The 16697-nt window shown below is 39.9% G+C and overlaps 1 pseudogene; it reads right to left on the reverse strand.

Moving 5' to 3' along the window:
• Positions 1 to 11134: 11134 nt before the first annotated feature.
• Positions 11135 to 11677, reverse strand: LOC147426931 (uncharacterized; annotated as a pseudogene).
• Positions 11678 to 16697: the final 5020 nt, after the last annotated feature.

Consider the following 16697-nt stretch of genomic DNA (forward strand, 5'->3'; position numbering starts at 1 on the left):
GATCCATCTATTATAGATCGAGTTGTTGCCAACAATTCTAACTCGTCGGACTTTGACGTTGGCCAACACGCAGAAATCTTGCAACCCAATAGACGTATTCACAGGTGCTTTGGTCAAGCACCATACGTAAGGCCACAAGGTGTAGCCTCTGACTTCTCAGAGGACGATCATGCAGACCACATTCCCAACGAGACTATGTTTGAGCCCGAGATTGATGAAATGATTAAGAGGATCATGGATTCAGAAAGGCTTATCTATGATGATATGAAAAGTGAAGCCAATACGCCATTGTATGATGGAGAACATGTGTCTAGATTGAAGGCGCTCCTGGTTCTTCTCAACATGCAGACAAAGTTTGGATGGAGTGACACTAGCATCACAATTCTCTTTAGGTGATCTATTACAACGTATTTACTTCAATAAAAAACTCTAGATGTATAATGATCTGATAGATTACTTACACAAGTGTACCACATTTTTTTTGTTGTGTAGATTGCTCGAAGAGAAAATACTGCCAATTGATAATGTGATGCCAGATTCGAGAGAGGAAGCAAGAAAGATCTTGCAAAACTTGGGGATGGATTACAATTTGATTCACGCTATTGGGAGGATGGAAACACACACAATGCCTCTATGATCACCCGACACACACTCTTGGGATGATACACACACACACACACACACACTCTATGGGGCACCACTTGGCTTACACAACCCACCTAGCCGAGACAAGGAACACACCAATGGAGTTCTAGGAGAGAGACTATCCATGTGTCCACTCAACACACACACACACACACACCCAAAAGTGCAGCTCAAAAGAGGAATATTTTTTATGTTTAGATACAATTCAGCTTGGCCAACACCAATGGGGCAAATAGCTCACACAATATGGATGAAATATGCCAGATACAATCACAAATTTGAACAGAGGCTTTGCTCACAGGAGATACTTACACAAGAAAAATAGCAAGAAAAAGTGAGAAATTTGGCAAAATAGACAGCACCATTGCATCTGGGGCGGCCAAAAGCCCCAGTCTACAATATCAAAGTGCTCAAATCTGACCTCGGATGAGCAGTTTATGGCCAAAACAAGCTCCAAAACAGCAAAAACTGAGTTGCATTTGTCCCTCCTCTTCTCTCCATGTTTTTTTCTAGCATCCACACTTCACTTTATCTCTTGGGCACCTTTGGCCTTTTGTTGATCTCAAACGTACCTCGACCATGCCAAAAACTAGCCACGCAGTGCATTTTTGTCACCCTTCTACATCCATCCGCACACCTCGCACTCAACTTTTTCCAATAATGCATCCCGGACCCACGTGAAGTGGCCCCCAAATATAGTCCTCATGATTATCTTTCTGCATAATCATCAGAAGAAAACACCCACGTTGTGTCCGTACTTATCCACGTTGCAAGTCTTGACCCCATTCAACCTCCTGACGTCACTGGATGTCATCTGACGCACCTGCTTACCTCATGTCGTCGGCTCGTGGATAGCTTCCTTGAGAATTTTTACTCGCTATTAACTCCTCATTATTTTAGAAAAAACACACTGGTACTAGTGATAGTGAAAATCAATGTACAATGTACACGCTATCCTACCTGTACACATGTGGGCCCCACGTAACCACCTGGCTCTGGAAAATGGGAAATTCTTTATTTGATGCCCCATATATGGGTATGTACATATGTGCAATCAATTTTTCTAAAAAACTCCTAACATAATATGCCCATCCGCTAGCTTGCTAGATCATTCATGATCAGCAGCAGCAAAAAGAGATATGAGACTCGCCGTATCATAGGTCTCCTCATCCCTCACATACATTACTTGTTCTACAGACAGCTCATCTTGCTCCATCATCATCAATCTAGCATGATACAATTTAAGATGCAATCTATTTACCCTTGAATTATGTAGAATCCCATCCAGGTTAGCCAATTGATATGTACCATTCGGAAGACACTCCACTACCTTGAAAGAGCCCTCCCACTTAATTTGAAACTTCTTTTGGAATGTCTTGTCTAGCTTACTGTTGTAGCACAAATTAACCAAGTTATGTTTCTTGATACCCTTACTTTTGAACTTTTTATTTATCTTTGCTAAAGCCTTATCTTGCATCTGCCCATAATGTTCCAATGCGCTCATCCTATCCAGCTGAACCTCTTGTAATTGTAAGAGACTCTCTTTGAATGCATCATTGGATTTCCCAAGCAACTTTTCTAACATCTTGACCGCATGCAACTCTACTTCCACAGGCAATAGTGCTTCCTTTCCATGTACCAAATGAAATGGAGTAAAACCTGTGCCTGTCTTCACCGAAGTACGATAAGCCAATAATGCACTAGGCAATTCCAAATCCCAATTCTTTCCTTGGTGCTCTGTCACTTTCGAAAGAATTTGTACCAACTCACCATTGAAATTTAAGCCATTACATTGTGGGTAATAAGGAGTGGTATGCTGGTGCCTAATATTCATCTTTGTGCATAAAAAGTCTAGCAATTTAGCTCTAAATCCTGGCCCCTTATCCGAAAGTAGCTCTATTGGCACCCCAAACTTGCAACATATTTCATCGTACACAAATTTTGTCACATCCTTTGCAGCGATTTGTTTTACTACTATAGCCTCTTCCCATCTAGAGACATAGTCCTCTGCAGTCAAAATATAGCTTTTGCCCCTGCTTGTGATAGGTAACGGGCCTATTGCATCAATCCCCCACTCTTCAAACACATCAAATGCCATAATGGTTTTTCGTAGCTTTGGCTTCAACACTCTCTTCCCAAATGCTTGACACCTATTGCAAGACCTACACCAATGGTGAACATCCTTGTGCAAACTACACCATACATACCCATCTTGCAAGATCTTATGCAAGGTGATCTTTAGAGAAAAATTTCCACCACATGTGCCTTCATGATTCTCTTCCAGCACTCTATAAATCTCCACCCGCCAAGGTACACGTCTCAACATGATATCATCCCCTTTCATGTACAAGACATCACCAATCAATTTGTACCTGGATGGTCTACGCACAAAGCCATACTTCTTAGACTTGTGAATGTCCTTCGGAATGAATCCTGTTAGAAAAAACTCCTCTTCTTGAGCCAAACTTTCCCGGCCATGATAAAGAGGTAAACTGGTCTTCAACAAAAATAGCTCCCGAGTCATGCTTTGAGATGCTTCATGTGCCTCTCCATTTAGAGCATGTTCAATGTGTCTGATGCTCCATGCTTCAAACTTTTTTAATAGGCCTTTAATTATGAAACACATTTCCTTCAATGAGGTGTTCTTGGTTTTCCACACACCCAACACTTGCTTCAAAACTAACAAGGCATCACCTTTTATGCTCAACCTTCTAATCCCATGCTTCAAACATATGTGTAATCCGGCTTCCAATGTAGCATATTCAGCCTCATTGTTACTATGTGCATCCAATTTGAACCCTCTTTTGCATACTAGCTTCCCCTCTGGATCATAAAGTGCTATACCCCCTGAAGCCGCATCATGGATCTTTCTGCATGACCATCAAAGAACAACACATGTGCATTGCTGACTTGTGGCACTTCTTCAACTACCCTTCTCATCACCTCTTCCTTAACAAGGAGGGGATTCTTGTAAGTTAACAAATCATCTAGAGTAGCTCTTATACTATCTTACACTAAAAAAGAGAACTCAAACTCTTGCAGGTCAATTACCCAATACCTCACCACATTTGACATTTTTGGTGCTCTCAATTTATTTTTTACCCCTGTCGGCGTTGCTATGACCGTCGCTATAAGCGTCGCTATGCAACAAATAGTATAGAGACACTTATAGCAACGATCATAGCGACGCCGTGGATTTTAACATTTGAACGTCGTACTGCTAGCGTCACTAATATGAAGAACCTCTTGTAGTGAAAACTGCAAACAAAAGTCCTACGAGCCACCAAAAGTATTACGCTAAGCTAGCAAAAACATACTATGGTCCTTTTCAATTCCTTAAACCAATCAATGGGATGGCCTATCAACTAAAGTTGCCGACTCATTGGCTCATACACAATGCTTTTCATGTGATCCTACTTAAGACTTACAAAGGAGATCTACTGAAGCGGTCTGGGGCGGGCAACAAGAAGAGCAACCTCTAGACACCCTTCAAGGCTCCCGTGCTGCTCAATGGGGCTGGGGAACAACACAACACAAACCAAAACAACAAACCCCTAGCCAAATCCCAACTACACAAGGGGCACCACCTAGTTTAAGAGCGAACTAGGACGCAAAAGAGGAGAATCGTTAGAGCAACCCACAAACAAGCAAGGAATTTACACTAACCCTAACACCAATGGAACACTCTCACACACTAAAACACGAGAGAGAGAGAGAGAGAGAGAGAGAGAGAGAGAGAGAGAGAGAGAGAGAGAGAGAGAGAGAGAGATGGTGCTCAGGCTGCTTTGAAGTGTATCGTTAATGATCAAGCAAACATAAATATATATATGTAAGAAAGAGAGAGAAGGGGGAAGGGGGTGCTTGTTGCACTAATGCCTTCTTACAAATCTGTCATGACCAATCAAAGTGAGATTAGTATTTGTTCAACATAGCCTGAGTAAATTACACCACAACACATCACAAGAAAAAAGCCACCCCAATCACTGTCTTAAGGCCAGGGGAGTCCTCTCCACCCTGTCGCCCTCTTACAGCATGTGGTATTTATGGCTAAATTGATAACAATACCCGGAGACAAGATATCAAGAACTTAAATAAAACACCAAGACACTTACACATCATTATTGTCCATGACTTCACGTTGGAAGGGAGACAAGGTATCCATGCTTAGTCCAAATTCACCCTCCTTGATTCAGCAAATGTTGGGCTTACTCTAGTAGGAGAAATGTTAGATTTCCTACTCTCAATTTAATGATCACTCTCTCTTACAATGGCATAGAGCTCCCTTGCTAATCACCCCTAATACAACACATACATATGCCTAATGCCAATGAGATTCCACTCAAGAGCTCCTTCTCAAGAGGTTGAGCTTGGCTTCTCAAGCTATAGCATAGTGCTCTTTCTTCTCCCCCCTTTTTTGTGCTAGCTACACCCTCCTTTTATAGCCATTTTGAAGGCTAGGGTTACTCCTCTAACCATGGTTGGGTTAGATTTTCAGCAATTTATCTAATTTCTTTTGCTTGGAATTATCAAGAAATTGGTGGGGAAAGAGAGAGGAGAGAAATGGAGGTGATAGGACTTTTCATAGTGGGTTAGTGTTAGTAGAGTTAGTATTAATTTACAAATGGAATTGGATATTTACAATGGGAGTATCCATGTAGGATACAAATAAGGAAGAAAAACTCTTAAGAGGTAAGAAACGGTGGATTTCTTACAAGGTTGATGCTCCAAGTGTCTTGAGTAGGGCCAATTTTGACGCTTGTTGACGGTCCACTAGCTTTGACGGTACATTTTTCTCCACTCTTGACCTTCCTTGAGAGACAAGGTAATTGAAGCTGAGTAATCAACCACCATGATGCTGTTTTTTAAGAGAAGAGGCTGAATTTTGTGGTTTTTTGATAGATATGGGTAATTTGGAGGAGGAAAAATGAGACTAGGTGGTCAATTTTGGAATGGAATTGTGTGTGGGAGGTATGAGTTCACCATGGTTTCTCTTATTCTTCAAGGTTGACGAGAAGGTGAGTAGAGTGCAGAGAGGAGTGGGGAGAGAGGTGGGGATGATGAGTGGAGAAGTGTGTGTGAAAGAGGAAAATGATAAAGTGGAAGAGAGAGTGTGGCTGCATAGCATGGGAAAACTGGGGTCCACTAATAAAATCATAGATCACAGCTCGTAGCTCAAAAAAATAAGAAAAAATTTGAGGCAAAAGTTCAGCCAACGAGCTACAACTTTTGTTTGTATCACCTTTTCATATTCGGAGAGCAAGTGAACTTTAAAAATTCAGCAAAACCGACCGTTTTTTTCCACTACACAAGGTCCTTGTGGGGTCCTTCTTTGGATGATTCTTTTGAATACCTCCAAGAGTGAGCCCTCCATAGTGCATGTATGCATGCCACCTACCCTTGACCTTATTTGGTAGGTCTATAATTGAAAATATTGTTGAGATCATGATATAAGTGAATAGTACAACTAAGAAAATCAAATATTGAGGGGTCTAAAAAATATGTACATGTCAAATATAAATAATATAAGTGGAAAAAATATAAAGGAGTCAAAAGAAATCTCTCTCATTATGAGGCTACCATAAAAAGATAAATATTTTTGGTGTTCTAATTTTTTGGAAAAAAAACAAAATAGATGTAGGAAGGGAAAAATCACAATAGTGAAAAAATATACACATAAATAAAACTAGTTTTTTTGGATATTTGTTGGGGTGGAGTTACACCAAATATAAGAGAAGCTTACATGAAAATATTTCTATATGGAATAAAGAGTATGAAAAATGGTAAGAAAAATTGTGGTAATGGTGAGGCAATGTACAGAGCATAAATAACACACACCTAGGTGGAAATATTTAAATAAATACCAAAATAATTATGAAAAAATATTTTATTTAGGCCCTATATACAAAGAAATATTTACATATGCATGGGCCATAATATACCTATATTTTTTATATTTTATATTTTTTTGGCTCAACTAGCCCAATGACTAGCTAATTGAGGGTTTTTTATTTCAGTAAGGAGATATGGGAAAAGTCCCCTAACTCACACGCACCTATATACAGTGAAAGGGTGGGGGTAACCACACTGTTTGAGTGATTTGATAGGGTGAGATAACTCACTATGGCAATTACAGAGAGCCGAAAAACGGCTATCATTAGCCCTCCCCCAGGATGATGGTATATTCATGTACCATCATAAAGATTTTTTTCCAAAGAGAGTGCTTCAAAGTCCTTGACAAGATATTCATTGTTTGGCCCCTTGGAATTTTGGTTTGTGTTACACTCATGCTTCATGGAACAATACTTACATGGGATAGTTGCCTTTTGCTCTGGTAGATCCTTTGGTAGAAGGCGACTCAAGTAAGGCTTCAAGCGATAGCCGTTTACCTTCCTGGAGTGCTCTTTCCCATTCAAGTCCATAAGTTGATAGTAACTTGAATTGAAAGCCTTCTTGACTATGTATGGCCCCTGCCATCTTGTTTCAAATTTGGCATCAAAACGATTATCGAGTCGATTGTCATACCTTAGCACAAGATCTCCTTCATTGATTCCTTTGTCCTTCAGTTTCTTGTCAAGCTTCTCCTTTTTCTGTCTGGCTTTCCTCTTATAGCACTCGTATGCTGCTTCTCTTTTCCACTCAAGCTCAGCTAAGGTAAGAAGTCGATCCATCCATGCTTCTTGATCATCTTGTGCTGATTTGCCATGAAGTCGCATTGTTGGAATGTTTAGTTCAATTGGTTGTAAAGCCTCTTGAGCATAGACCAAGTGAAATGGTGTGAACTCCCTGGCTTCCCTATATGTGGTTCGATACGCCCACAAGGCACCATCCAAGAAGTCATCCCACAACTTTGTCTTGTTTTTGACCATCTTTCTAATGATGCCTGCAATGACACCATTAGATTTTTCTACCAAACCATTTGATTGGGGATAGTAGGGTGTACTGTGACGATGTAGAATGCGAATTTCTTCACAGACTTCTGTGAGCAATCCCTTTCTAAACCCTGGACCATTATCAGAAACAATCTCCAAAGGTGTGCCAAATCTACAACAAATGTGAGTGTAGACGAATTTGCTCATTGTCCTCTCATTTACCTTTGCCACACTTTGTGCTTCCACCCACCTAGTCATATAGTCTACAACCACTAGAATGTAGAGTTTACCATTTTTTGTCCTAGGCATAGGACCCATAGCATCAATGCCCCACTTTTCAAAGGGTCCATTTGCAAGCACAATTTGCCTTGGACCATAAATCAATCTTCTATTCCCATTTACCTGACAATTGTGACAACTTTTACACCAATGTTGGACATCCACATGCAGACTTGGCCAAACATACCCCGCAAGAAAAATCTTCTTCACAGTTAATTCTTGGGAAAAATGACCACCACATGCCTCTTCATGCAAACCTTTTAGAATGGCTGGAATTTCCGCGATAGTTGGTACTCTTCTGCACACTTTATCCTTCCCTCTTTGATAGAGGGAGCCTTCTAGGAAGAGATACATGCTTGCCTTCTTCATGAGTCTCCTCTTCTGAGCTTTTGTGAAGTCTGGTGGAAACTCACCCTCCAAAATGTAGCCAATGATGGGAGCCAATGACTCCAATCCTTGGTACCTCGGTTGCTTCACAGCAGCCGCCACCATGATGACCTACACTTCTTTCTTTACTCATGCAACGGCTTTTTGTGCAAGTAAATCAGCATCTTCATTTTGTTTCCTAGGAATATGATATAATTGCACCTCCTCAAATTGATTAAATAGCCTACGGATGGTATGAACTTTGGCCCTTAGTATTTCATTTTTGCATGCCCAAATGCCTAAAATCTGCTTCACAATGAGAAGTGCATCCCCTTTTACCATGAGACGTTGTATACCATGGCCAATGCATATTTTTAAACCATGAAGTAGTGTGTCATATTCTGCTTCATTGTTGCTAGCTGAACTTGGTAGATTGAACTTCTCTTTCATGACCAACAAGAAGAGCAACCTCTAGCAAAACCGACCGTTTTTTTCCACTGCACAAGGTTCTTGTGGGGTCCTTCTTTGGATGATTCTTTTGAATACCTCCAAGAGTGAGCCCTCCATAGTGCATGTATGAATGCCACCTACCCTTGACCTTATTTGGTAGGTCTATATTTGAAGATATTGTTGAGATCATGATATAAGTGAATAGTACAACTAAGACAATCAAATATTGAGGGGTCTAAAAAATATGTACATGTCAAATATAAATAATATAAGTGGAAAAAATATAAAGGAGTCAAAAGAAATCTCTCTCGTTATGAGGCTACCATAAAAAGATAAATATTTTTGGTATTCTATTTTTTTAGAAAAAAAACAAAATAGATGTAGGAAGGGAAAAATCACAATAGTGAAAAAATATACACATAAATAAAACTAGTTTTTTTGGATATTTGTTGGGGTGGAGTTACACCAAATATAAGAGAAGCTTACATGAAAATAGTTCTATATGGAATAAAGAGTATGAAAAATGGTAAGAAAAATTGTGGTAATGGTGAGGCAATGTACAGAGCATAAATAACACACACCTAGGTGGAAATATTTAAATAAATACCAAAATAATTATGAAAAAATATTTTATTTAGGCCCTATATACAAAGAAATATTTACATACGCATGGGCCATAATATACTTATATTTTTTATATTTTATATTTTTTTGGCTCAACTAGCCCAATGACTAGCTAATTGAGGGTTTTTTATTTCAGTAAGGAGATATGGGAAAAGTCCCCTAACTCACACGCACCTATATACAGTGAAAGGGTGGGGGTAACCACAGTGTTTGAGTGATTTGATAGGGTGAGATAACTCACTATGGCAATTACAGAGAGCCGAAAAACGGCTATCACTACCAAGAGAACCAATAATTGAGGACCTAGCGTAGATTGAAGATCAAGAAGAGGTGCTCTAACCCGAATCCATCCTTTGACATAAAGACAAGGTACTAAAACATGGTAAAATTATCGGACTATATCTTACTAAGTTCAAAGTTTATCATTTTGAAGATGCTAGATGGATGCAAGGAACACAAGTTAAGGATAATATGAACCTTGTCAATGCTTACAATGCTACATTATAGTAAGCAAATGTAAATGCTGTTTAAATAAACAATGTTTTTCTCTTATAAGACTAGTTCTCTTTTTATTGTGCACAAATTTAAGAAGTATGCATGCTTAGAATCATGTTTGTGATGACGACGTCTCCCAAACACCAAGTAGAACTTGTCACTCTACTCTAGGAGTATGATATGGACCAACTGAGTCTCTCAAGAACCAAATGGACTAGCCATCGATTTTGGAATGATAAGGGACCCTCTACCCGCTAAGAAACGTAGACTAATGAGTAAGGCTTTATCTTCTCCATCTCATAGTCGAGGGCGACTATGGTTTCAAGAGAGTGGTAAGAGAGAGATGACCAAGGTGCTTGAGGTGCTTAATGTCTAAGGTGCTTGATGTGTTTAAGTTAAACATGATCCCTACATAGGAGTTGGCGATCCCTAAAGGTGAGGGATGAGAGAGAACACACTCACACACACTCAAGGCCCTGCCCAAGACACAAGAGGCATAAATGACACATGCCAAGCCGCTAGCCATGTTGCTCTTGTAGTGTTCCTGAATCCTATTGGTTGGCCTTTAGGGAGGCTCAATGAGAATTTAGATCCAATTAAATAATTAATTAAGCTCTCTCTCTAAAAGGGGGGAAGAGGGACACTTGTCCAAATGCTACCTCTATTGTTAGTTATGACCAAAGCCTGTGATTGGCATTGGCATGGGCGAATGGGGTGCAAGCTAGTACTAGAAGAGAAGCGGTTGACCAAGGAAAGGGAAATCTCTCACTTTTGGGAATACTCCACCACACACTCACACATTCTCTCATGTTTTGAGCAAGAACTCCATCTCCTTCTCCAAGCTTGAGAAGTAGAGAGCCTACACCAACACCTCTTGGGTATGAATCTAACCCTATGGTATTTAAAGCTCCATTATCTACTCATTTTCTTTGGTAGACCATTTCATTTTTAATAATCATGTACGGGTGTCGTCCAATTGTCAAAGCTGGAGGACAATGTTTGTGTCAAGATACATAAATTTATCAATGTGAATAGTTAAACATTTTATATTGCAATGAAGTGTCATAGAGTGAAAATGCTAATTATACAATGCATGTCATGCCAAAGTGCCATACAAAAGTATGGTGGAGAGTTGGCAATGTGGTCTCTCCAAAAATTATAAGATACAAAAGTCGTTCTCTTCCCCGTAGAATTTATGTGTTGCACCAAGCAAATGCATAGGCATGGGTAATTTGATGCAGATAACTAACCTTGCATTATGTTTGAGCTGAATTAGTGCTTGTTCAATCAAAGTGTCTATTTTTGTGAATGTATGTGTCTAAAAAACACACTTACAAGAGGTTGGATGGCCGTCTACTCATCCATCCAACCTTCCACTTCATTGCCTCCAATTTTTTATGGAAAAGCTAATGAAATTCCTCATTGATATTTATTAGTTTCTCTCCTTTGCAATTATCCAATGCTTCAAACGAGCTGGTCATGCTTGTTGTTATCTCATGCTTGTGAAGTGTGTGGGATGAATTCTCGCTAAACATTGTGCTTTACTTTTCCTTGATCAAGTAGCTTGTAAATCTCTGTATGGATGCCTCCAACTTTCAAACAAGAAAAGAAAAATGCATCTTGCAAAGCACAGAAGATAGGATCACAAAGATCTCAACCACATTGTACGGTGAAATTTGAGTAGCAGCAATAAAGGCAACACAATCAGGGGCATGTGTGTTGCACTCTTCATATTGGTGGCTGATATTGATGGAACAAGAAAGACGGTCATCAATATCACAATTGACATGTTTGCATGTGATGGAAGAGTGTTGGCTTTCATGATATTTATGAAATATTGTATGATGAACAAACAAAGAAGTAATAGCATCTCCTTGGTCCAGATCACGGTAGTGCCCATGGGCATTATGGTGGTGCCGAGGAGACAATGACCTATGTTCTATCTCCATGGTACATTTTAAGCAATTAATCTGATACATGCTTTTGAGTCATCCTTCATACATTTATGTAAGGACTCTATTGATGAAGTTTGACTCATTTTCCCGTTGTAATTGTACTACACTCAAAATTTTATTTCATTGTAGATCCCAAGTCTTTTAAGATCTCTCTCCACCACTGCATAAAGTTCATCTAATTGACAAGGGGATGAGCTTCCTAACCTCTTTCAGCCACTAATCCTTGATCTCACCTTGTTTTCAATCCTACCTCCCCTTTCGTCCTCCTCTTGGAGATGGAATATGTTCAATTCAAGCTTTGCAATCGCAGACAATAGGATCTACGTGCGAGACAAAAATAATGACAATCAGAGTAGGTCAAGGACGTAAGAATGAAACTATTGAACAGGTACACCTCATCAAGCCGATATCCTTGAAAATCCCATAACTTCTAAAGAATACCTCAATATGACAATATTTTGGTAGCGATAGCCGTTGATCATATCCTACACGACCTCTCTTGGTGTGAAGTGGTGCTTTTCCCACATTGTGTTCACATCAAAAATTGATTTAGCGAAACCCATGTCCCACAATAGCGGGCAAGCCTTCGCCTTTGTGTCTACCTCCTTCAACCTTTGGAACAAACAACTTCACCCAAGTGCAAGGTTCAAGCTTGCACCACAAATCCACTTCATCCAAGTGCATAGCCCAACTCATGCGTTGTCCTTTGATGCCCATCGCCTGTTGCTCTTCATGATTGGCTTTTCCTTGAGGATGGCATCCCAACTACAACAATCGCAATGTCCATAGAGGCTGCTTTCCTCTCGGTATCTCTAGCAGCATGGCTCCCAAGCTCAACATAGCGCACACTATAAGAGGAGTTGTCTATAACCGCTAACATTGTTGCCAAAAAACAAAGGAAAAAGGAGAGAGAGAAATTTGCGGGGGCGGCAATAACCGCGGCTATGAGCGCGGTAGTGGTTTATCAACAATAAGCGCGGTAATAGTTGTGGCAATATATCTGCTGATATTACCGCGACCTTTGCCGCTGTGATTAAAGGCCAATTCAAAAATAAAGGTGATTATTTGGGCCACCCAAATTTGGGTGGCCCCAGGGATTTCAAAATGACGTGATCACACTATAATTTTAGGTTAATAACAATAGAAATACAAAATAACAAATATTATGTTAATTGACATTCATCTTTTTTGACCCCCACGGAGACCTACAGACCGGCTCGTAGCCCGCCGGGCAAGTTAGTTGGCCCGCCGGGCCCGCCCTGGCTATATAAAGGCGACGCCGGTGCTTGTCTTTTTCACAAAAGAGGTACATTCAAAAGTCTTCACCAAACTTTCTGGCAGCTTTCCACATTCTCAAAGCAATGTAGCAGTAATTTTTTAAACCCTTCCTTATTTTATTGATGTTTTTTTGAGTTTTTTGCGTTAAAATTTAAAGGTATAAAATTTCTTTTATCAAATGGATGCACTGGCACATGGTTGCAATTGTGGCTAGGTGTGTCATTGCAAAAGCGTACGATGATTATGTTTTATATTGCTCCCAGTCATTCATGCTTTGGGACATGGTTGCAATTGTGACTAGGTGTGTTGCTTCTAGAACGACAAGAGCATTTTTTTGAAAGAAGTAACCGTGCGTGAATGCACTGGCACATGGTTGAAATTGCGGCTAGGTGTGTCATTGCAGAAGCATAGGGTGATTATGTTTTATGTTGCTCCCAATCATTCATGCTTCGGCACATGGTTGCAATTGTGACTAGGTGTGTTGTTGCTAGAATGACAGGAGCATCTGTTTGAAAGAAGTCACCATGCGTGGATGCACTAGCACATGGTTGCAATTGCGTCTAGGTGTGTCATTGCAAAAACGCAAGATGACTATGTTTTATGTTGCTTCCCGTCATTCATGCTTCGACACATGGTTGCAATTGCAACTAGGTGTATTGCTGCTAGATTGACGGTAGCATCTAATGCATGAATGTGTGCTCAAATAATTTCATAATGCTTCATATGCTTGAATCTTGAAAGAAGATATCGTGCGTGGATGCACTGGTACATGGCTGCAATTGCGACTAGGTGTGTCATTGCAAAAGCGTAGAATAACTATGTTTTATGTTGCTCCCAATCATTCATGCTTTGGCACATGGTTGCAATTGCGAATAGGTGTGTTGCTACTAGAATTACAGGAGCATCTGTTTGAAAGAAGTCACAGTGCGTGGATGCATTGGCACATGGTTGCAATTGCAGTGATAGCCGTTTTTTCGGCTCTCTGTAATTGCCATAGTGAGTTATCTCACCCTATCAAATCACTCAAACACTGTGGTTACCCTCACCCTTTCACTGTATATAGGTGCGTGTGAGTTAGGGGACTTTTCCCATATCTCCTTACTGAAATAAAAAACCCTCAATTAGCTAGTCATTCGGCTAGTTGAGCCAAAAAAATAAAAAATATAAAAAATATAAGTATATTATGGCCCATGCGTATGTAAATATTTCTTTGTATATAGGGCCTAAATAAAATATTTTTTCATAATTATTTTGGTATTTATTTAAATATTTCCACCTAGGTGTGTGTTATTTATGCTCTGTACATTGCCTCACCATTACCACAATTTTTCTTACCACTTTTCATACTCTTTATTCCATATAGAAATATTTTCATGTAAGCTTCTCTTATATTTGGTGTAACTCCACCCCAACAAAAATCCAAAAAAACTAGTTTTATTTATATGTATATTTTTTCACTATTGTGATTTTTCCCTTCCTACATCTATTTTGTTTTTTTTCTAAAAAATTAGAACACCAAAAATATTAATCTTTTTATGGTAGCCTCATAATGAGAGAGATTTCTTTTGACCCCTTTATATTTTTTCCACTTATATTATTTATATTTGACATGTACATATTTTTTAGACCCCTCAATATTTGATTTTCTTAGTTGTACTATTCACTTATATCATGATCTCAACAATATCCTCAATTAGAGACCTACCAAATAAGGTCAAGGGTAGGTGGCATGCATACATGCACTATGGAGGGCTCACTCTTGGAGGTATTCAAAAGAATCATCCAAAGAAGGACCCCACAAGGACCTTGTGCAGTGGAAAAAAAGGTCGGTTTTGCTGAATTTTTAAAGTTCACTTGCTCTCCGAATTTGAAAAGGTGATACAAACAAAAGTTGTAGCTCGTGGGCTGAATTTTTGCCTCAAATTTTTTCATATTTTTTTGAGCTATGAGCTGTGAGCTATGATTTTATTAGTGGACCCCAGTTTTCCCATGCTATGCAGCCACACTCTCTCTTCCACTTTATCATTTTCCTCTTTCACACACACTTCTCCACTCATCATCCCCACCTCTCTCACCACTCCTCTCTCCACCCTACTCACCTTCTCCTCAACCTTGAAGAATAAGAGAAACCATGGTGAACTCATACCTCCCACACACAATTCCATTCCAAAATTGACCACCTAGTCTCATTTTTCCTCCTCCAAATTACCCATATCTATCAAAAAAACCACAAAATTCAGCCTCTTCTCTTAAAAGACAGCATCATGGTGGTTGATTACTCAGCTTCAATTACCTTGTCTTTCAAGGAAGGTCAAGAGTGGAGAAAAAATGTACCGTCAAAGCTAGTGGACCGTCAACAAGCGTCAAAATTGGCCCTACTCAAGACACTTGGAGCATCAACCTTGTAAGAAATCCACCTTTTCTTACCTCTTAAGAGTTTTTCTTCCTTATTTGTATCCTACATGGATACTCCCATTGTAAATATCCAATTCCATTTGTAAATTAATACTAACTCTACTAACACTAACCCACTATGAAAAGTCCTATCACCTCCATTTCTCTCCTCTCTCTTTCCCCACCAACTTCTTGATAATTCCAAGCAAAAGAAATTAGATAAATTGCTGAAAATCTAACCCAACCATTGTTAGAGGAGTATCCCTAGCCTTCAAAATTTCTATAAAAGGAGGGTGTAGCTAGCACAACAGGGGGGAGAAGAAAGAGCACTATGCTATAGCTTGAGAAGCCAAGCTCAGCCTCTTGAGAAGGAGCTCTTGAGTGGAATCTCATTGGCATTAGGCATATGTATGTGTTGTATTAGGGGTGATTAGCAAGGGAACTCTATGCCATTGTAAGAGAGAGTGATCATTAAATTGAGAGTAGGAAATCTATCATTTCTCCTACTAGAGTAAGCCCAACATTTGCTGAATCAAGGAGGGTGAATTTGGACTAAGCATGGATACCTTGTCTCCCTTCCAACGTGAAGTCATGGACAATAATGATGTGTAAGTGTCTTGGTGTTTTATTTAAGTTCTTGATAGCTTGTCTCCGGGTATTGTTATCAATTTAGCCATAAATACCACATGCTGTAAGAGGGCGACAGGGTGGAGAGGACTCCCCTGGCCTTAAGACAGTGATTGGGGTGGCTTTTTTCTTGTGATGTGTTGTGGTGTAATTTACTCAGGCTATGTTGAACAAATACTAATCTCACTTTGATTGGTCATGACAGATTTGTAAGAAGGCATTAGTGCAACAAGCACCCCCTTCCCCCTTCTCTCTCTTTCTTACATATATACATTTATGTTTGCTTGATCATTAACGATACACTTCAAAGCAGCCCGAGCACCATCTCTCTCTCTTTCTCTCTCTCTCTCTCTCTCTCTCTCTCTCTCTCTCTCTCTCTCTCTCTCTCTCTCTCTCTCTCTCGTGTTTTAGTGTGTGAGAGTGTTCCATTGGTGTTAGGGTTAGTGTAAATTCCTTGCTTGTTTGTGGGTTACTCTAACGATTCTCCTCTTTTGCATCCTAGTTCGCTCTTAAACTAGGTGGTGCCCCTTGTGTAGTTGGGATTTGGCTGGGGGTTTGTTGTTTTGGTTTGTGTTGTGTTGTGCCCCAGCCCCATTGAGCAGCACGGGAGCCTTGAAGGGTGTCTAGAGGTTGCTCTTCTTGTTGCCCGCCCCGGACCGCTTCAAATTGGTGCCCCCACATGAGGAACACAACTCGTGTATGTTTTTGTGTAGGA

The sequence above is a fragment of the Adiantum capillus-veneris genome, chromosome 24, assembly GCF_014529385.1.
Source record: "Adiantum capillus-veneris isolate H3 chromosome 24, ASM1452938v2, whole genome shotgun sequence".
Taxonomy (NCBI): Eukaryota; Viridiplantae; Streptophyta; class Polypodiopsida; order Polypodiales; family Pteridaceae; genus Adiantum; species Adiantum capillus-veneris.